Source organism: Hyaena hyaena, unplaced genomic scaffold (genome assembly GCF_003009895.1).
Source record: "Hyaena hyaena isolate Hyena2069 unplaced genomic scaffold, ASM300989v1 scaffold_110, whole genome shotgun sequence".
Taxonomy (NCBI): Eukaryota; Metazoa; Chordata; class Mammalia; order Carnivora; family Hyaenidae; genus Hyaena; species Hyaena hyaena.
In genome coordinates, this window is record NW_024080742.1 from 3060415 (window position 1) to 3084687 (window position 24273).

General features: G+C 37.4%; 1 non-coding gene across 1 annotated transcript; it reads left to right on the forward strand.

The window, feature by feature from the left end:
* Window positions 1-209: 209 nt before the first annotated feature.
* On the forward strand, window positions 210-281 carry TRNAA-UGC. Its single transcript has one exon. It is a non-coding gene; the product is annotated as a tRNA-Ala (tRNA).
* The last annotated feature ends 23992 nt before the right edge of the window (window positions 282-24273 follow it).

Here is a 24273-nt window from a genome sequence, read left to right on the forward strand (position 1 = left end):
GCACGATGCTGAGCTACAAAGCAGCAGGACTATTCTACATTAATGGTGCAAAACCGTTCCATGAAGAATGCTTCGGAACATTCTGTGACTGGAGTTTCAGACTATAGGCATCCAGTGCAATTTCATCCCCTAGACAGAGATCAACTGCCCAGCTTTCTAAAAGCAAGAAGTGTATCTACTCATCTCCATGCCAGCTTGCTCTAAGAGCTGGGGATGTAGCTCAGTGGTAGAGCACATGCTTTGCATGTATGAGGCCCCAGGTTCGATCCCTGGCATCTCCATGGCTTTTTCTTTCCCCAACCGTACAAGCCTGTTTTTCAGACTCATTCATTTGATACCATGGCATCTTCACCCTGGAACATGTCATTGGCGCTACACATCAGTATAAACTACAAGGGACATCGTACTGTAGTAAATGAACTGTATGCAAACTTGTACTGTGATAATGATATTTCCTTTCCGTATTAACAGCATCTTTTTTATTAATCCATATAAAAACCTAGCCTTTCCAACAAATCTTTCCTTCCCTCCCTGATTCATTTATATTACTGATAACATCCTTTGTCCTTTAATAAAACCATGCCATAGGCACGGCCCACTTAAAGAATAAAAGCACAACAAATATATTGATGACATTCCTCGTTTTCAAAGTTTTTTTCACATGGAATATCCCTTTAGTATCCACAGCAAAGTGATAGAAGATAATGATGCCAAGCCTGTCTCAGACCTCACACACTTTAAAGCGAGGTCCTATCTGCCTAGACAGAAGTGTAATTTAGAGCCTCTGTATAATCTGCGGAGTTAAAGAGGAGTCACTGAGATCAAGCATTTTATAATTATCTTTGCCATAGACTTTCAATCTCCTTATAAAGAAGAATAGAGTGGAAAGTCTGAATAGCTGCTGTCTGTCTTCAGTGGCAGAGACTGGACTGAAGTCTCACAAGTGTCCTGTCACCCGCACGCTGGAAGTCTGGTGACCGTGGGCATGCCTGGGACCTGAGGGGTCAGTGTTCCGCCTGCAGTGAAGGACATTGGCGGTCATCTCACAGGTACATGTCTTTAGTTTCTATTCTTTATGACATAGGATTACTCTATTTTGAAGAGTGTTACATCTTTTTCTGGGGAAACCTGAGCGCTGTGAACTCAAGTATCTACAATGTAATGACAAAATAAAACGATGCCTTTGCTGATGTCTTTGCTGCTACTGGGTCTTTGGTTCTACTGGGTCTTTGGTTGTGTACTTTGACCCTGACACCTAAGCTGGTGCTCCTGTTCTCATACGAACAGAGTTCAGGCGACTCTCATGGTACCAGTCAGCTTCCCTTCTCAGATGACAGTAAGCATGTTTGACAGTTCGCCATGCTGCCTACTGCCCCTAAAGTCGGCATCGCTTGCCTTTACTTGTTTGCATTATGAATACAACCTAGAGGTCCGATGTTCAACACTTAATTTGCTAGGATAAATCTAAGACCTTCAGATCAAAGACATTTTTTAATTATGTAATACAAGGTTGTACATGGATTCATATTTCAGAGGAATATTAAAAACTCCCTTAACTTATTCACAATCTTTGAAAAGCCATTAAACCTGAGAAGACAATGAACAGTTTCTCTAATTACTAACATATATTACAAACTTTATTGCTTCATTTGAAATACTATCTCCTTTCCGTGTGCTCTCAAGGTCAGTGTCCCCTTCCTCAGTGCATGAAGATGTTTGGATATAGGGGGAGAGAAAGGTTACAGGCACCAGGTTTGCTCATCACTACCTGCCCAAAGCTGTGTGACAATCTTCCTATTTTCTTGACAGGCTAAATGACAACCTTCTTTTTCTCAAAGCATGACTCAACTGTCAAGCTCTTGAACTGAAGTCAAATACCATTTCATTTTTTATATTCTGGGTGCAGAAAGAATTGTCATGAAAGTGTAACCAGAAACTAAAACAAATAAGTGAGTACTGGATGTTTTCTATGCCATAGGGGACAGAAAAGATGAAATAAAAAGTCCTGAGACACCTAGGTTTAGCCATAGGGGCCATGATCGCCACAGAGCAATACTTTTAGCTCTTCCCTTAACATTGTGTCGTTCGTCCCTTACAACAACCTTAGGAGGTAGGTTGTATTTTCAGCCCCATTTCACAGTTGAGGAAGCTCATGAACTGGAGTATTGGACAATTGCATCAGGTCCTATGCCTAGCAAAGCAGTCTAGACCTGGGAATGAGTAATGTTGAGAAATGAGTTTGCCTCTCCGGATCTCAATGCCTTTGGTTGCACACAGGAGGTAGCAGGCGAGAGAAGAAATGGTCTGGGCATTGTTACTGGTTTAACTGCACACTCAGGATTCTGATCAGACCACATGTCTGGGTGGGCTTTATAGCCACACTGGGGTCCAGTATTTTAACTTCACAGAAAATGGAGATAATGATATTTATCTCATAGGTATTTTGGGGGCATTTGAAAGGTTGACACATTTTACATGCCTTAATTCCTGATACACTAACAATCAGTAAATATGAGTTCCCTTTTTTTCTCTCTATCAAATAATAGGAAGATGATATTCAAGGAGTCTTATCATTCTAAAACACTGATTCCAAGACAAGCCCATTATATGGAGAATTGAGGAATCTGATGAAAAATATATTTTTCATAATGTATATAATGCAAATATGTTATAAATATGTTAAAAATATAACATAAATATAAACAATTCCAAAGTTACTGTGCAATAATTTAATGGAAGATAACAGTGGAATCATTCAGATTAGATCCTGAGTATGGCTTTGAGTTTGAAGAAGGGAGGAAAGTCATAAACTGTTGGTAAAGTTTGGGAATTTTCAAGCGGTAGAGACACAGGGCAGTTTCAAAGGCCACACAGCCTTTTCACGAGGCAAAAAGTGCTCACCGTCCCAGAGAGGTGATGTGAGGGGCGTTGGTGGTATAGTGCTGAGCAGAGCTGCCTTCCAAAGTGGTGATGTGTGTGGAGGAGACAAGACAGCACAAGACTCAGGAGATCAATGTATCCACGTTTGATAGGAGGCGAGAGTTAATACGAGTGCAGAGTCCAGGAGGAGGACTTGCAGGAGGGAAGGGAACTTGCAGTCAAACTGGGGATGTGATTCCTCTTGACGCTGGTGATAAAGACAATAAACTGCTCAAAGTTAGACTCCATTGCTTCTTGCATTTTTTTACTTCCTCTTCACTTCTTGCTTTCTGTACTACTCGGTTCAGAATCACTCCCTCCTCCAAGATTCCTTAGGTCCACCAGCCACCCTTAGGTGCGCCTCCGCTGAACTCTCAATGCCCCATGCTGCCTTTTACCACCGAACCTATCACACTCAAATGGTAACTTATGAGGGTGCTTACCTCGTCTTCTGACTCAGTTCCTCAAGCACAAAGATCATCTGTTACTCATATTTGTTTTTTTTTTTAATATTTTTTTATTTATTTCTAGGAGAGAGAGAGAGACAGCGTGAGCAGGGGAGGGTCAGAGAGAGAGAGGGAGATACAGACTCTGAAACAGGCTCCAGGCTCTGAGCTCGCAGTCAGCACAGAGCCCGACGCGGGGCATGAACCCATGAACTGTGAGATCATGACCTAAGTGAAAGTCGGACGCTCAACCGACTAAGCCACCGAGGCGCCCCCATATTTGTGTTTTTTATAATAAACTTTAGGTTGCAGAGTTGTAGATTTACAGAAAAACTGAGAAGATAGTAGAGAGTTTCCATGTACCTCTGCACCCAGTACCCCTTATTGACATCATTTATCAGTATGATACACTTATTACAATGAATGAAGCAATATCAATACAAAATAACCAAAGTCCTTAGTTTATTCAGATTTTCTTAGGTTTCTGTAATGTCGTATTTCTGTTCCACAGTCCCATCCAGATGCAACAGTACAGTTGGTCAACTACCTCCTTGGTTTTTACTTAAGTGTGACTATTTTCTTTAGACTTTGTTTCTTTCTTTCTTTTTGATGACCTTGATGGTTCTGAGGTCAGGTATATAGCAGTATTGGTCAGATATATTGGAGATGAGCCACTATTGGAATTAGTCTGATGTTTATCTCATAAGTGGATTACTATTATGGGTTTTTGGAAAGAAAGGCACAGAGGTAAAATGGTATTTTCGTTATATCATATCAAGGCTATATACTATCACATACCTTATCATCGTTAATATTGACTTGATCACCTGGCTGAGATGTTTTAGGTTTATCTACTGTATAGTCCCCGTCCAACCCCCCCCCCACACATACTTTCTACCCTTTCTATATTTTAGTAGATTCTTTGGAAGGAAATCATTGTGCACAGCATGCACTTACCAAGTAGAAACTTAAGCTATCCTTTCTGTAGGGTGGAGAACCTATACCTTTTTTTTTAAATTGTCTGGTACAGGAATTCTCTACCATTTATTAATGTATCCAATCATTTAGATATCAATAAGTACTCACGAATATTTATTTTATACTTTGGGTTATAGTCCAATTGAATTAAGAATTGCTAGTACTGATCACTAGAAGAAATAGCCCCTTGTACTGATTTTGATCTCTTATTGTTTTAACTTTGATAGTAAAAAAAAAACTTGAGTATATTCCATAAATGCTGAAATATACTTACCGAAATAAGTGTATCTTGAGTAATGACGTGGAGAAGTCACGAATAGCATCTTCAGTAAACTGCACATTATTGTCTATTACAATGTCCAGAAACGTAAGCTTCAGAAACAGTGACAGTTCTTCAAGAAATTGAATTCTTGGAAGGGTGATTCAGCTGAGTCCACACGTTGGTCTCAGGGCTGTGAGAGGTGTCCGAGACAGCAAGTCTACATGAGGAAGTAGATCAGACCGCCAGCCTGAGAACAGGATGTTTCCACTAACTTCAAATTCTTGGTGGATGAAAACCTATTCTGCACCAACCTGCATATCCTAGCCTTCATGTGCTTCCTCTTCTTTTGTAGAAACACCAGACTCTGGTAATTAACTATGTATCTCTCTACCAGCGAGTCCAAGTGTCATGCATGTTGAGCTGAGTCCCACCCAATGCTCCACACACCTTCCGGGTGCTTCCAGGCCACTGTCAAACGCAGTGATGGCTTCTATCATGGGCTCTCACTTTGCAGGCCTTCCTGGACACGGTGCTTCTCAAATTTGCATGCTCTCTCTAGCCCTGGTATAAATCTCCCTTATTCTGTAACTTTGCAGGGACTTTTCTTCCTGACCACATTCCAACTGATGTCCTGAGATAAACATTTTTCTTCAAAATAATTGAGGATTTATTTATCCATTTGAGATTGTTTTTTTTATAAATTTTTTAATGTTTTATATATTTCTGAGAGAGAGAGAGAGAGAGAGAGTGAGAGCGAGCAGGAAGGGTCAGAGAGAGAGGGAGACACAGAATCTGAAGCAGGCTCCAGGCTCTGAGTTGTCAACACAGAGCCCGACATGGGGCTCAGACCCAGGAACCATGAGATTGTGACCTGAGCCGAAGTTGGACACTTAACTGACTGAGCCCCCCAGGCGCCCCAGAGATTGTTAAATTTGTATATGTGTTTATGTAAGAATGGAAAAAAAAACAAAACTCTGGTTACATATTGATGGATAATTTCTCATAGAATATGCACCCTTAAGGTGAAAAAATATCTTTAAAATGCCATAGATTTTACTACGTGTTATGTCAGTGTAAGCACTTCAGATGTAAGGAAAAATTACGGAAGCACTATTAAATATTCTTATCTGAGGGACCCCTGGGTACTTCAGTCGGTTGAGTGTCCAAGAGTGTCCAACCTCAGGGCTCAGGTCATGACTTCAGAGCCCACATTGGGCTCTGTGTTGTAAACAGAGAACCCCCTTTGGATCCTCTGTCCCCTTCTCTCCCTGCCTCTTCCTCGCTCATTCTCTCTTCCTCCCTGCCTCTCTCTTTCTCAAAAATAAACATTTAAAAATTTAGGAAAATGATTCTTATCAGGTACAAAATAAGCACGCAAGAAGACTGTGGTCAGTACAAAGTACATAAAACCTCACAAGGTATATAAATAAATATTGCTAATAGCTGACAACTTGCAGCCAATTGCATACATGTATTGCAACCTATTTTCAAGGTAGAAAGTTTAAACAATCATTTTTCACCTTCACTCAGACGTGGTCCGGAAGAAACTTACTAACTGTGATTAATACTGATTTTGTCTTGAAATTTTCATCTACACAAACAACGCTCAAAAATTAAAATTTCAAAATATGTGGATTTTTTGCTCAATGTATATATTCAAGAAACAATCACTGAGGTTGCTATTTTGACTTCTACTTAGTAAATCTTGAGATCCGAGACAGAGATGAAGAATATTCTTCCCATCTACACATCAAGAATGGATTTAATTTTCAGCTACAGTAGAACCTATAATGCAGGGCTTGTACTGAACATGCCTTTTGTTGATTATTTTGCCATTTTATGGCAGCTGTCATTTTTGAGGCTGCTGCTCATAATGATGCCAAGTAGAGTTCCTCATTCTTGCTATTATCACTCACAGCCCACTTCATAAATAACACTGGAGAGGATGGAAGGTGAAAAAATGTTTTTTTTTCCAAAATTAATGGGAGACTTGTGCATTATTATCTATTTCTTTTGACCACAGACATGCCCTTTTCTCTCATGTGTATGTCAAACTGGGGAAGAGTTGGCACATTTCAGTGGTTGTATGAATGGGATGTCTGTTTTCTGTACTGCTTCGCCTTCATATGACACCTCACTTGGGGTGGCCCTCAATGTGTGTGGAGGATAATACATTACACTTTGTGATGTCTCTGTGTTTAAAGATCACATTATTGCCTCATTCAGGGGTAATATTCTGGACTACGCAATTTGGAGCTTAGTGAATGTGGAAACGTACAGGTATAAGATATCACTAAACTATTACATTATAGAGTCCAAAAGATTCTCTGCATCTCTATGATATAAGAGTCACTTAAAAAATAGTATTTGGGAAGTGGATTTTCTCTATTAATGATATATGTTTAAAGATGCTTGTGTGTGGTGTTCATTGTAACTATAATGAGACAACAGTTCCGTTATAATGGTGTTTCTGATTGCTCTAAGTCTTCTTTAGGGATATCCAGTTAGCATTTCAAAATTACAGATTCTTTACATTCTTCAAAAAATGCTATTTACTAGTGTTGAAATTGGGATCTAACTTTTTTTTTTAACGTTTGTTTATTTTTGAGAGACAGAGAGAGACAGAGCACAAGGAGAGAGGAGGAGAGAGAGAATGAGACACAGAATCCGAAGCAGGCTCCAGGCTCTGAGCTGTCAGCACAGAGACGGATGTAGGGCTCAAACCCATAAACTGTGAGATCATGACCTGAGCCTAAATCAGACACTTAACCGACTCCATAATTTTTTAAGCATAATATCTGGATGTATGAGTAGTTTCGTTTTTAAGATTTATGGTGGAAACAAATTGACTATTCAGCAGTGGTGACAGAACTTTAAGTAAACTGTCATGTGGAAAATTAAATATAAATATATGCTCTCTCCATATATTATTACTCAATTCCCAGGGAAAATAAGGTGCTGAGACAACCTTGTATGTGTTGCTCAAGTAAACAGATTTACATGATTGATGTAATTATTGTTTCCCTTCCATTGAAATAAAAATAACAGTTAGGCAGCAAACTACTTAAAATCCAAAGGCAATAGAATATTTCCCTTTGAAAAACCTTACTTATGAAGTGGAGAGCAAATGTAATAATATGAATAACAAATACAGAGAATATCAAAACCCTTAGTCGGTTTCCTCACAAATTTTGCCGAGAAGCCAATATCAATGACTACCATGTCTCTAAGAGAAAGCCCAGTTCATGTATCGGCATGGTCTTTTAAATTTATCAATTACTCCATTGCTATTCATTTTATATTCTTACAATGTTTTAATAAAATACTACTTTATTGAGGGTAACAGCTGCTAACATTTAAGCATCACTAATAATTTTTTCATTAGATTTTTTCCATACACTTATGAACTCAAATTGAAAAAGCAAAGCAATTAAATTGTCATAGATTTTCAATAGATTACCAATGCGGTTGCTTTCTTGCACCAGTGTTGTGCAATATTGGTTTCAGAAGTAGAATTCAGTGATTCATCACTTACTTAGAACACCCAGTGCTCATCACAAGTACTGTCCCTAATACCTATCAGCCATTTAGCCCATCCCTCACCTACCTCCCATCATCACATTGTTATGAGCCCATTGTGCCTTGTGTCACAAGTAGTATTTATGCGTACAAAAACTTGTAAGAAAAATGACCAACTTTTGAAATAAAATTAGATATGGTTACAATTTTATACATCTAACGCACACATCAGATCTTGCATACTAAGATGCAGATACATATGTTAAAGCATTGCTGGATGTGATATCTCTCTTCTGAGTCTTTATATACTAATAAAGCTTCAAGGTCTAGGACAGACCTCACTCTATCTATGACAATGATAATCAGAAAATTTATTGAACAACATAATATAGTGTTCAAGTACATGAGCTCAAGGGCCAGAATCTCGGCTCCTCCATTAACAGATGTGAACTTAAGCTACTTGTCTTTTGTGTATCTCCATTTTCTTGGTTATAAAAAGGAGGAATGATAATATTGATAAAGAGCTGTTGTGAGGATTCGGTGAGTTAATAAATGTAAACCATTTTGAAAGTGAGACAAGTCATGTTTTATAATTGCTAAATACTATTATCTCATTTGATTTTATCAAAACCCTATTAGTAATTTTACTTTTCTTTTTTTTTTTGTGATAAAAATCTCCTGATATATAGCCATTTTAATTCACTTGCCTGAGGTCACATATCTTGAAAGAATTGTAACCTGGATCTTAAACTAGGTTATATGATCAAAGTCCATGGGTTTTATTTCTATGCTATAATTTCTCAATCCACATGCATCTTCCTCTCGATATTTCCATCTTTTCTTATCCTTGGATTTCCTCTGATTAAGTTACGGCACAGGTCTAATTCACGTAGGTACTTCTTTCTTGACACTGTTTTCCATGTAATTTATTCTATTTATCCAGATAGGTTAGAATCTCATCAAAGGAATGGGTCGTGCCTGAACACAGCGCTTCCAGAGTCTCTCTTATTGTCCTGAAAGAGTATTATTTGCTTAATAGAGAAAACATTTTTTTGGAACAATGCTGGAAAGATATGGTTTAAAAGTATGCAAATTTAATTAGAAATTTCCGTAGATATTTTCTGAAATGTTGGCAAACATATTCGGCACAATTATGTTTTTCTTCCATCAGCCATCATTGTACCTTCCTGAAAGTTTTTGATGCACAGCCTAAAGGTTGACTAGAACATTCTTTCACAATTGTAACAAGAGGAAAGAGTACCTTACTCCAAAAGAAAAAAAGGATGCAGATAATTCCACCTGGCCAAAAGGCATGTGCAATAATTTAGCTGCACAGTACAAATGGCGTTCGAAATCTGTGTTCTCTTTCACTGCCAAGTCTAAACTTGCTTCATAAAATTAGAGTTACTTGGAGGGATTCTGAATTACAAAACAGTAGTCTGCAAAGAACATCTGTGCTTTAACCTCTACTATCATAAATGTGGAGTATATTTACTCAGGGTAATCCAGACTAAATTATGCTTCCTCGATTTAGTAAGCTATAGATTGCACATAAAGGGACAGATGAATACCTTGTCTCAGGCGACTGAATCCTTAGTATATCAAATTTTGCATTACAGAGGCAATAAATCAACTACAGTGAGTCTAAGAGTCATGTGTAAAAGGCTTCGTAGCAGTAACCTATAATCTGACCTGTTTCCTTAACTTTAAGTAGGTAGCTAGGTTCAGCAGCAGTTATAAAGGACAGTGTATACCTACAGTAAGAGAAAATAAAAAATGTAACTTGAACATAGATATTCTTAATAGCACACACTCAATTTTCCTTATGAGAAACTTTTTTTAAAATGTTTTTTATTTTCTGAGAGAGAGAGAGAGAGAGAGAGAGAGAACATTAGCAGGGGAGGACCAGAGAGAGAGAGGGAGACACAGAATCTGAAGCAGGCTCCAGGCTCTGAGCTGTCAGCACAGAGCCCAACTCGGGGCTCAAACCCACTGAACCGTGAGATCATGATCTGAGCCGAAGTTGGACGCTTAACCAACTGAGCCACCCAGATGTCCCTGAGAAACATTTTAATAAGGCCATGAAGGAATGTAATTGAGATGAAATGCGATCATTAATACACGTGGTTGTGGTGCATTAATTTAAATACATATATTAAACATGACCTGCTTCCCAAAGCTCCCTTTTGAAGATAAATTAGATGCTAAAGTTTTAAGCAAAGTCATTTATGTTTCAGCTTGGAAATAAAGGACATTTTTAAAAGGTCTGATCTGAATTATAGTGTGTGTTCACTCACTACAATATGTAAAGCTCTTAACTGATGAAATGCTCTTTCTCCATCAACAAGAACGTTCAGTTTTATAGAAATAAGAATATCTCCAATGCCGAATTACCTCTTACAAAAGAAACAGTAAATCTCACTAAGCAAAATTTTGAAATGCAAAATCCATCCACTGTTTTATGGGCTAGTAAAATGTCTAAAATGGACTCTAGTAGCCAAACATGATCCACAGGGAGAGACACTTTTCTTATTTACATTTTAGCACTTCTTCCTTGAAACAATGATCATTTATTACATAATCATCTTTTAATACCACTCCAGTTCATGACATAGCCACTTAAGACATATTGTGATATACTTTCTTCTCACAATTTTGAGCATATGATATATCTTTAAAAGAACTTAGTGACCAGATTTGACAATACATATTTGCTTGACGATTTCAAGGTTTAACTTAAAGTTGTGAATAAATATGAAATGCAAGAAACAGACTCAAGTATGGAGAACAAACTGACAGTTAACAGAGGGGAGGTGGGTTGGGGATGGGAGAAGGTAGGTGATAGGGATTAAGAGGACTTTTATCATGATGATCACTAATGTATAGATAGAATTGTTGAATCACTATACTGTACACCTGCAACTCATATCACACTGTATGTTAACTCTACTGGAATTAAAATTTAAAACTTAATAAAAGTAACATTAAACAATATTAATTGCAATTTCATTTAAAATTGCTCAGGCCTTTATTGTATCTTGAATACTTAAAAAGAATTGGAGGTGACAAATGACAAAGAAAAAATAGTAAAGTAGAAATTTTATATGGAGCAACAATAAATAAGAGGGAAGCTTTGGAAAACTTCTGAGTTTTGAAAAGAATAAGGTTAATATGGCATTTGGCCAAGGGGATAAAGAAATACCCAAATCAATGCTAGCCTTTTTTTAAGTGAACTTTTCTATATCAAGTTTACGTCACATATGAACTCTACTACCTCGCCCAGCATGAAATCAATGGTTCTTATGTTCTTTACATTGTTAAAGGAACTACGTAGTATCATAACATTTCCTACTCAAGGTATATGCTGTCCGTCACTACCCTTCCCTCGCCACATGAAATAAATGACCTTCCCTCCCACAGCGTGGAATCTCTACCACTGCCTGCTCAGCTTCTGAACTGCCTTGCCCTCCCGCCCCAGCTGGCTAATTTCTTACCATCTTCATATCCTTACTCCTTTTTAAAAGGTCCCTCCATATCCCACCTTAACGGAAACCCCCTCTTTTCACATAGATAATAAATTCCTTTTACCACTGAAAAATCTCATTATTGTGTCCCGCATATTCCTAAGTGTCACTATCCTTTTTGTTTACTTTTGATTCCATATAATTATTTTTCCATCATCTTATAAAAAGGTGTAATGATCTTTACAATTCGGTCTGAATTATTTTTCCATTCCCACCATATCCAATTGCCACAAGTTTATTGGCTTAAAATAACACCCACTTAGTATCTCATAATTCTGTAGGTCAGGAGTATCAGCAGTGTGTTGAGCTCTACTGGGTACTCTGCCTAGCATTTTGTTAAGGCCAAGCTCAAGTGTCCATCAGTCTGTGCACTTATTTGGAGGGTCTGGAGGGGAAATCTGTTTCCAGCATAATTCAGACTGCTGATAGAATACAGTTCCTTTCTCACATACCTATAAGGTCTTCATTTACTTGCTGGTTATTAGAGAGGGCCAACCTCAAATCGTAAAGGCTGCATACATTCTTTGACATATTGTCCCCTTCCTCATCAAAGCCAGCAATGCTAAATCCCCCTTGAACTTCAAATCTCTCAGACCCCTTCCTTTTGTTTTTAAGTGCTCATGTGATTACTAGGGTCCACCTGGAAAATTCTTAAAGCCTTCTGAGTAGTAACCCTAACCACATGTGTACAGTTCGTTTTTCCATGTCAGGTAAACTATTCATAATTTCAGGGATCAAGTGTGGAATTGCCATACCGCTGGGCTATTCTCATCCATTAACTTTTTCATCATTTTCACTCATTAATTAAAGATTTGGGTACCCATTTTCACACTCAACTTCACCATCCCTAGTCTGGGTGATTTCAAGCTCCTGAATAATGTCATAGCCAGTCTTTGCCTTCCTCATGTCCCCTAAGCTTCCCAGTGGTGCTTGAGTCTGCAGGTGTCCCATAACAACTCTGCACTCACCAATCCTTGTGAAATGATGCTTAAGGCTCTTTTCTGGCCATAACATTTTGCATTTCTGAATGCAAACCTAGGTTCTCAGTACTACTTAAAAATTATATATGCAATACAGGATGATGCCAGTAATGAGCAAGAAAGAACATCAGATTTGAGCTGGGTCCTCGGTACCACCAGTAATTCTTCGACATCTCCTAGTGAACCCTCGCTTCTGTTCTCCAATATGATGATTGAAATGTTCTCTCTATCTTCAAATCTCTGACTCCACAACTCTCTCTTTCACTTGAGAAAATTGTAGACAAATATCTCATGTACCTAGATGTAAAAACCTTCAGTAAAATATTAGCAAATCAAACCCAACCATGTATAAAAATAGATACACATGACAACCCAGGTTCAACATTTGAAATCAATTACTGTAATCCAGGGGTGCCTGGGTGGCTCAGTTGGTTAAACGTCTAACTCTTGATTTCAGTTCAGGTCACAGTCTTGTGATTCTGAGATCAACCCCCAAGTCGAGCTCTATGCTGAATGTGGAGCCTATTTGGGATTCTCTCTCTCTCTCTCTCTCTCTCCCTCTCTCTCTGCTCCTGCCCCCTCAGAAATAATAACTAAATAGTTAAACAATCCTCTAAAGTAATCCATAAGCAGCCTAAAAAGAATCACATAATCATGTTAATAGATGAAAAAAAAAAAGCATTTGACAAAATCCAACACTCCTTCATAATAAAAACTCTCAGTAAACCAGGACCAGAGGAAACCTTCTTCAACTTGATAAAGAACATGTACAAAAAACCTACAGCTAACATAGTACTTAGTGGTGAAAAACTCAAATTTTCTCCACTAAGATAAAGAATGAGGAAGCATATCCTTTCTTCATCAGTCTTTATTAACATTGTATTGGAAGTACTGCCTGAAGGAATAAGACAAAAAAAAAAAAAAAAAGAAAGAAAGAAAAGGAAAGAAGAAGAAAGAAATGAAAGTCCTACAGACTGGGAAAGGAGAAATAAAACTGTCTTTGTTTGCAGATGACATCACAGTTTATGTGGAAAATCTGAAAGAATCAACAAATAGCTTCCAGAGCTTGTAATTGATTAGCATGATTGCAGTTAATTTTTTCCCCTATATAACAACAATGTACAAGTGAGTTTTGAAATGAAAAACACAATACCATTTACATTAGCAAGTACAAAAATGAAACATTTAAGTATAAATCTTACAAAATATGCAGATGATCTCTATGAAGAAAAGTATAAAATTAAGATGAATAAAGTGGAAAAATGAATTAAATTAATGGAGGTGTATCTTATGTTCATGGATAAAAAAGACTCAATAATGTCAAGATGTCAGTTCTTCTCAACTTAATCTGTAGATTCAATGCAGTCCCAATCAAAATCCCAATAAATTATTTTGTGGATGTTGGCAAACTGATTTATATGGAGAAGCAAAAGATCCAGAATAGCATAATATTGAAGGGAAACAAAGTTGAATGGATAAACTAGTACATCCAGACAATGGAATATTTGCTACAAAGAAGTGAACTATCAAACCAATGAATAGATACAGAGAACCTTAAATGCGTATTATGAAGTAAAAGAAGCCAATTTGAAAAGGCTACATACTGTATAATTCCAACTGTATGACAACTTGGAAAAGGCAAAACTACAGTTATAGTAAAAAGATTAGTGGTTTCCTGGGATTGAGAAGTGGGGAGGGGAGAAAGATAAATACGAGAAACACAGCATATTTTTTTGGACAGTGAAAATACTCTGTATGTTACTATGATGGCGGATACCTACCCTTTTATGTTTGTACCAAGAGCGAACTATAAGGTAAACTATGAGCTTTGGGTGATTATGATGCGTCACTGTAGGTTCCTCAAATGTGACAAATGTACCACTTTGGTGAGGGATGCTGGTGATGGGGGGTGTTGTACATTTTTTACGGGAAACCTCTGTACCTTTCTCTGAAGTCTGCTGTGAACCTAATGCTTATCTAAAAATTATATTTTTATTAAAAATATGATTAATTAAGAGGAATGGAATGTCTAGTCCCATCTGTAGGCAGGATGTAATTACAAACGATATCCAAAGTTTCGTTTCGTTTCGTCTTGCCTTGCTTACTGATATTCATTTAAAAATATAAAAAGGCTCCATGAGTTTAAAATTAAACCATACATTGAAAATGAGAAATAAGTGTAGAAAATTACAATATAAAACTGGAAGGGATAAGAGGAAACACAGTCTTGACCAAGGTATCAGGAAGTATGAAACCGAAATGAAACCAAACCAAACCAAAACAAAACAAAACCTCTCTTGAGAGGTAATTAAAGACCTTCAGTTCACAGATGTCTAGCAGATCTCTTGCTCATTTATTTTCAAGGTCCTGGGCTGATGGGATAAATAATTTTCAGAGCTGGATAGTAGTAGCTGGAAACAGCAGCGTGATAAGGAAAATGCCTGCATGCTGTACATAACTCTGTCTCCTTGAGTTGCAACTATGTCATTGAATAAGGAGGAATACAAACCTGAATATCTTTCACCAATATAGCATGAGAGAATAATGACATTAGTTAAATATTTCCATCTCATCCCTCCTTTTGTAAAATGTTTGAGGAATGAGCATGTGTTTCAGAAATCTCACTTTAGAACTGTTCACTCACAGGGTTTTAGTTAAAATTACATTTGGATCCATCTGGCATTGCAGAAGTAAAAGATCTTCTCTTCAGTGGAAAAAGAAAACACATTGATCATATGCTTTTATCATGCTGGAAAGATGAAGGTTTTCCATTTTTTATTAAGTAGGAACATAATGAACAGCATGAACAGAGCACAACTTATGGTCACGAACCACAGGACTTGGCAAGTGCAAACCCTCATGGATTTTGGAGCACGTACGCTCCCACTACTCGCTTGGATAAGTGTACACGGAAAACCATCTAACTTTCCAGTTGGTGCACCAAGTGCCCATGAAATGATATCCCAAGGGTGGCTGTGCCTTAAGGCCCATATGCTCCAGCATCTGTCTTACTCAACTCATCTTCCAACCTCCAGCGTGAACATAGCAACTAGTTACTGTGGTCACATGAGTGAGTTTTCAAACTTTCTCTCTGCCTTAGTATTTCACGTAACTACAGAGTCAAAACAGACAATAGAGAAAATGAAAACATCTGAAGAGATCATTATCATCCTTATCTTGGTATGACTAAATGACAGGGATGGGGGCAGCAGGAAACACTCTCCTTTGAAAAACAATGGTCTACTTTGTAAGTGAAATTGTTTCGTCAACTAATAGTACTGGTAGAAACCAGTGTGGCTCTAATTTAGTTATTTAAGTTAACAAGTAGGAAGATATTTTCTTTTTACAAATAGTTTATTGTCAAGTTGGTTTCCATATAACACCCAGTGCTCATCCCCACAAGTGCCCTCCTCCATGCCCATCCCCCCTCCCCCCTCCCCCGCCACACTCATCAGTCGTCAGTTTGTTCTCAGCATTCAAGACTCTCTCCTGGTTTGCCTCTCTCCCCCTCCCTCACTATTTCCCCCCTTCTTCTCCCCCGCGGTCCTTCGCTAAGTTCCTTCTAATCCTCCTATATGTGCAAACATATGGTATGTGTCCTTCTCTGCCTGACTTATTTCGCTCAGCATAACACCCTCAAGGTCCATCCAAGTTGCTACACATGGCCAGATTTCATTATTTCTCATTGCCATGTAGTATTCCATGGTATAGATAAACCACATCTTCTAGATCCATTCATCTGTTGATGAACACTTAGGCTCATTCCATGTTTTAGCTATTGTAGAGAGTGCTGCAATGAACATTGGGGTACAAGTGCACCAATGCATCAGCAATACTATATCCCTTGGGTAAATTCCTAGCAGTGCTATTGCTGGGTCATAGGGGAGTTCTATTGTTAGTTTCCTGAGGAACCTCCACACTGTTTTCCAGAGGGGCTGTACCAGTTTACATTCCCACCAACAGTGTAGGAGGGTGCCCGTTTCTCCACATCCTCGCTAGCATCTAGAGTTCTCTGATTTGCTCATTTTAGCCACTCTGACTGGCGTGAGGTGGTATCTCAGTGTGGTTTTGATTTGTATTTCCCTGATGAGGAGGGATGCTGAGCGTCGTTTCATGTGTCTGTTGGCCATCTGGATGTCCTCTTTGGAGAAGTGTCTGTTCATATCTTCTGCCCATTTCTTCACTGGGTTGTTTGTTTTTTGGGTGTGGAGTTTGGTGAGTTCCTTCTAGATTTTGGATATTAACCCTTTATCTGATATGTCATTTGCAACGATCTTTTCCCATTCCATTGGTTGCCTATTCGTTTTATGGATTGTTTTTTTTGCCGTGCAGAAGCTTTTAATCTTGATGAGGTCCCAATGGTTTATTTTTGCTCTTGATTCCCTTGCTTTTGGGGATGTGTCAAGTAAGAAATTGCTGCGGTGGAGGTCAAGGAGGTTGTTTCCTGCTTTCTCCTATAGGGTTTTGATGGTTAGTAGGAAGATATTTTTATCTTATTAATAAATTAGAAGAATGGAGAAGGGAGGTTGTCTGTTGGAGATATCAAGCAGTACATGTTGGGGTGTTTTGCTCTTTCTTCTAAGTGTTTTCATGACCAGACAAGTCATAACAACCTTATTCCCTAGTTTTTCCAGAGTGAAGTTGATGTCCCTCCTCTTAGTCTTAACACAGCACTAATATGAGATATCATTGACTGCCCTTCATGATAAGTCAATTTGTGAAAGGTTTTTGTTTCCTCTCGTTATACTAGAGCATGAACGATTTAGTGCATGGTCCATGTGCACATAGCCTTCTCCAAGCACACATCTTGGAATATTCAAGGGAATACGAGTTAATGGCCTCAAAACACTGGCCCTGACACTGAAGACAGAATAGTGATCTTCAACATATCTACAACAGTTGTGAAAAGGTGTCTACCAGATGCTATAGCTCTGGTAGCCAGATGCTTCCACTTCTCTACATCCAATTGCCAGGCATCGAGCATCTATTTTTATTGCTGAATTTGGCACTTTCCTCCTGTCTTGCGTAGTGCTCTTTCCTACACAATTTCTGACACAGTGGGCTTCTCTGACCCCCTTTGTACCTTTCTGAGGCTCCTTTCTGTCTCTTTTACTTTGTCCCTGTCTTCTTTCCAGTGGGTAGATGTTGGTGTTCAGGTGAGTGCTGGCCTCACTTTTGGTCCCTTAGATTCTTTGATTATTCATTCAAATCCAGACCTCAACCTGCCTTGAGCACTCCATGTCTGATATGTCAGAAATTAAACTTACTCTTCGTTTCTGTCCTTTTCCATCCAATGCACATACTCCTCCCAGGTGATATTTCTTGAGACTGATGGTGGTTCCTTCATCAAGTCAATCATGTTAATGGAAAACCATGACATCATTGTAGATGCTCCCTCTTCACTTGCCTGCCTTGAATTGATTATTACAAAGTTCTGTTGTGTCTGCCTTCTACCTATTTATGAGTTCCTTTTCCTTCACTCCAACTTCAGTGCTCTTTGCTAAGACTGACCCTTCTCTCACTAGACTTCTCTATCTGATACCCTTGCCTCCAATACCATACACACATAAATCATTTACATTTAGGTCATTTTTGGTAAATTCAGATTACTCATCCAGCCATTCTTTCTGAAATCTTTATTACACTCCATTGTTTCTTAGTTCAGTTTCAGTGTTTTCAGTGTGATCTGTATGTGGTCATTATCATCTGCTCCTATCCAATGGTAATAGTTATCTATTACTGCATAAAGTAATTACACCAAAGTTTAACAGATTAAAACAATGGACATTTACCTTCTCATAGTTTCTGTGGCAAGAATCCAGGGCACAGCTAAACCAGTGGCTCTGGCTCTGGGTCTTTCACTAAGTTACACTCAATTTGTCCACCAGCCTGTTGTCATCTTAGTTTAACTGGTTTTGGGGTTTCAGCGGAGCGTAAATCCTCCCAAGCTGTTGACTAGATACCATTAGATTCTTGCCACTTGGGCCTCATCAAGGCTAATCACAAAATAGCAGCTTTTTTCCTGCACGTTAAGACTCTGAGAGTGAGAAAAGGCAAGCAAGATGGAAATCACAGTATTTTACTGTCCTTATCTCGAGAATGACATTGTATCACTCTTGACATATTCTCCTTGTTGGAGGAGAGCCACGGGGCCCCGCCACAATAAAGAGGAAAGGATCTAAAGGCATTAATACCAGCAAGTGGGTATTAGGGAGCCCTCTTAGAGGCTGCCTATCACATTCAGGACGTGTTACTCCCTCCACTCCCCAGCTTTTGTGTTTAAATATTCAAACACACTGTGTTGTTTTTCTTGAATCTGCTTTTACTCATGTTGTTGCTTTGCCTGAAACACTTTTCTTTCCCTGGACAGATTGAACAATGTGTATGAACACTTCACATTCTGCTTTAGGTACAGACTCCTCTATAAGACCTTCCTTGAACTCACACTGAGTGTCTTCTGTTTCTTTTGTGCTCCTCTCTTACTGTGTGTACTCTATTAGTTTATGAATTTTCCATTAGACTGTGAGCTCCTTGAAAGTGTGAGCCTGTTACTTGCAGGGCTCCTTGAATAAATATCAATGAATTATAAAATGAGCTGAAATGGTTTTTAAGGTACCGTATTAACTATAGTGTCATTTTCATAATTTGTTATATCCATTTTATGATGTATCATTGTGATACATCAATTCTATGATAATAAGACACATACAAGCAAAAAGATAAATTTAACAAATCATTGATTACCTTCTATTTATTGTGCTGATCATTGAGGAAAAATACTGTGTAAATTATAGCCTCTTCAAGGAGCTCATTCATGATTTAATGGTGGCAGAATATGTTAAAGATAAACCTTAGCTATTTTATTGCTAGCTATATTTCCTTGGTGAGTCTCTTGATGGTTTTTAGCCTCATCATAAAAATATTGATGCTGACTTCAGAGAGTTGCTATAGCATTAATTTTAATTTTCCTTTTAATTTGATATAATTTGGTGTTATTTTGGATAATCAATCATTGTACTGTGAAGTGTGTCTAGATCCTCTTCAAGCAGTCTTTTAAAAATCATTTTATTTTATTTCATTTAATCATGATAAGTCTACTATTTAACCTATTTTTACCTTTGGTAACCATCAGTTTGTTCTTCATCGTTAAGAATCTGTTGTCTGTTTTGTACCTCTCTCTCTCTCTTTTTGACTTTACTTATTTGTTTTATTTCTTAAATTCCACATATGAGTGAAATCATATGGCATTTATCGTTCTCTGACCAACTTATTTTGCTTAGCATTATACTTTCTAGTTCTATCCATGTCATTGCAAATGGCAAGATTTCATCCTTTTTATGGCTACATAATATTCTATTGTATATACACACCACACCTTCTCTTCTTTATCCATTTATCTATCAATGGACATTTAACTGCTTCCATAGTCGCCCATTGTAAATAATTCTGTAATAAACATATGCACTACCTGTATATCTTTGAATTAGTGTTTTTTTTATATATATTTCTGGTAAATATCCAGTAGTGTGATTCCTGGATCACAGGGTAGCTGTATTTTTAATTTTTTGAGGAATCTCCATCTTGCTTTCCACAATGGCTGCACCAATTTACTCTCCTAACAACCGTGCGAGAGGGTTTCCTTTTTCTCCACATCCTCACCAACACTTACTGTTTCTTGAGCTTTTCATTTTAACAGCTCTGACAAGTGTGAGGTAAAATCTCACTATCATTTTGATTTGCATTTCCTTGATGATGAATGATGTTCAGCATCTTTTCATGTGTCTGTTGGACACTTGCATGTCTTCTTTAGAGAAATATCTGTTCATATCTGCTGCCCGTTATGAACCAGATTATTTGTTTTTGGGGTATTGAGTTCTTTATACATTTTGGATACGAACCCTTTATCAGGTCTGTCCTTTGAAAATATCTTCTCCCATTTAGGAGTCTGCCTTTTAGTTTTGTTGATTGTTTCCTTTGTTATGCAGAAACTTTATATTTTGATGTGGCCCCAATAGTTTAATTTTGCTTCCATTCCCCTTGCCTCAGGAGACATATTAGAAAACTCTTGCTACAGCTGATGTCTGAGAAATTACTACCGATTCTCTCTTCAAGGATCTTTATGTCTTCAGATCTCATATTTAGGTTTCAATCCACTTTGAGTTTATTTTGTGTATGGTGTAAGAAAGTGGCCCAGTTACATTCTTTTGCATGTTGTTGTCCAGTTTTCCCAACACCATTTGTTGAAAAGACTATCTTTTCCCCATTGGATATTCTTTCCTTCTTTGTGAAAGATTAATTGATCATATAATTGTGGATTTATTTTTGGGTTTACTGTTCTATTCAATCAATTTATGTGTCTATTTTTATGCTAAAACTCTATGGTTTTAATTACTAACACCTTGTAATAAAACTTGAAACCTGGAATTGGAATGCCTCCAGTTTTGTTTTTCTTTTTCAAGATTACTTTGGGTATTCAATGGTTTTTTGGTTCCATACAAATTTTCAGATTGTTTGTTCGAGTTTTGTGAAAAATGCTTTTGGTATTTTTACAAGGATTGCATTAAATATGTAATTGGTTTGGGTGGTATAGATATTTTAACAGTATTCTCTTCTGTGGAAAGCAAAATTGATGTGGTATTATTTTGAGCAATTAAAAAGGTATAAAATGATAATATTGTTTTCTCTGAAATAATAAACAGATTTATTTATGTGACATAGTAGTGATAAAACTTTTGATAAAATAAATAATGTATTACAGTAAAATAATTTAAAAATTTAATAATAATGTAACAGCTTACCACTTAGCTCAGAAAAATGACAAATGTTTTCTTAGTAATTTCTTTTCTTTTTTTTAATGTTTATTTATTTTTGAGAGAGAGAGAAACAGAGTGCAAGTGGGGGATAGGCAGAGAAAGAAAAAGACACAGAATCTGAAGCAGGCTACAGGGTCAGCACAGAGCTCGATGAAGGGCTTGAACTCAAGAACCGTGAGCTCGTGACCTGAGCAGAAGTTGGCCACTTAACTAACTGAGTCAACCAGATGCCTCATTTTTTTAAAAGTTTATTTATTTCTTTTGAGAGGCAGAGACAATGTGAGTAGAGGAGGGAGAGAGAGAATCTCAAGCAGGCTCCACACTGTCAATCTAGAGCCTGACATGAGGCTCAAAGTCACAAAACTGTGAGATCATGACCTGAGCCAAAACCAAGAGCCTGGCACTTAACTGACTGAGCCATCCCAGTGTCCCAGTGATTTCTATTTATAACGATTTTAAAAGGTGTAGACATTTCAGAGGAATGATTGAGTATATAATTATTTATCTAATGGTTTATTTATAAATAAAAATGACATCAATGACCTTGATAATTGAAAGAAACAGTAAAATTCTAAAGAGGAAAATGCTGAGATGTTGTTAGAGGGACGTAGTGAGACATGATATCTTTACTTTACATGGTGAGGAAACAAACTAAAACTGGTGAGAGAAGGTTAAGTATATTACTTAACAACCAATAACAGGTGAGTATAAAATCATATGGCACCAGGTTGGGAGAAAAGAATTAAGAAGGTAGAGGGTAATTTAAATAAGCTGGAATGCTCATGACTTAATGACAACCATCAATAGATAGTGTTCGCAGTTGATAAATCAGTGGTTCTGCAAAGATATGGAAGTCATGGCAGTTACTACCAGAGTCCCCAAACATCCCAAACATTGTACCTGGAGTCTCTGGGGACAGAATTGAGGGGATGAAAGAATAGAGCAGATGCCAATGCTGCTCACACTTGGTCGTTTAATTATTTATAAAGTCCTCTAATGAAATAAGTAAGACATATCTGTAGCACCCCTCACTAAATATCTCTACTATAATATTTCTTCCCATTTAGTTGGGGTAGAAAAATGTTGGGCCCTTTCCTCAGAAGATATAAAAACTATGATTCTTCAGGATAAGCATTTTTATCTGTGTATTATCACATCATTTAAGAAAAAAGATCAGGGGCGCCTGGGTGGCTTAGTCGGTTAAGCGTCCGACTTTCGCTTAGGTCATGATCTCGCGGTTGGTGGGTTCGAGCCCCGCGTCGGGCTCTGTGCTGACTGCCAGCTCAGAGCCTGGAGCCTGTTTCAGTCTGTGACTCCCTCTCTCTCTGCCCCTCCCCTGCTCACGCTGTCTCTCTCTCTCTCTCCTAGAAATAAATAAAACATTAAAAAAAAAAAAAGATCAGAGTGAATTGAAATTGATAAAGATTATTACACTGAGGCAGTGCAGTCCAGGTACAGCTTATATATGAAAGGCAGATGGGGCTCTGGGGCATATTATTTGCTGATTACATTATATCATTACCAATTACTTAATCTTTCTGAGCTTGTTTGCATCTATAAATTGGAGTTAACATACACCTCATAGGGTCTTGTAAAGATTAATTGCAATAATTAAAATAACGTGTCCTTACATGATAATTACTCACAAAATATTGGTCTTCTGATATTCTTGCTTCACTGATTATGAGGAGAGAAACTGGATCAGCTATGACATGAGGCAGGTATGACTGGAAGATGTCACCTCCACTGATCACCAAAGTTGTTGGCCATTTTGTGACTAATACAATCCACCTTTTAAATCCTTATTTAAAAACAAATTCTCTCGAAATTTAATAGTAATTTTAAGTAAGTCTACTTCACAGGTAAACAATTCTTCTTTTTATTTTATATATTTTCCTCTTGACTAGCCTAACACTCTAAATTTTTTAGAGTATAACACAGATCAGAGTTTAGTGGATTCTCCCCACCACAGTCCAATTTCATTTCAATCACTTTCATTGATGTGACTTGCTTTTTAGAGTGTTAACATCTCAGTTAGTATAAGTGAACTAGATGGTCTTCTGAACTTGGTAGGCAAATTTTACTCCTTTGAGGTAAGAATCACTTTGTCATAAAACAATGAATTGGTTGGCTAGTACCCCTTTACTCACTATATGTTATTTTATGTGACCCAACACTGTTTACTCCTTTGTGGCTCCACACATTTTTAACTACACAACTTCATCTAGTGTTATGCCTACACTGTTTCAGTTAGAACTGTATGTACTGCTAAACACTATCATTAATACCTTTTTATTAATAATAAATGATAACATTTTATCATTTGATAATATTTTATCAGATAATATTTTATCAGAGCATTGCCTCAAATAGTTTCATCTGATTTATAAGAAATCCACACATTCTTTATGTTAAAATACATAATAAATTTTCAAAACTTCTTAATCAATGTTAATTACAGGGGTAAAAAGATACTGTATGGAGTGATTAGAGTTATTTAACAGAAGATATTATAGTAGCTATTCATAATTATTGTTTATATTTCACACACACAAATGTCTCAAAGCTGAAGCAAGGAGGTGGTAGATCTGAACTATGGTGACTTTGTAACAAGTTTTAAATGTCCTAGTTCATTAAAACTGTATCCAAAAAAAAATCAAATAAATATAATCACTAACAACAATGTAAATCATTTTAACTGAATTTTACAAACTCGTTATCATACCCTTATGTTATATAATACATTGTACCAATACAGACATTTTCACCACGTGGCTTATCTTTTTCCTCTTTTAATTACATTTAAGAGTAGAAGTTCTTAAATTGATTAGG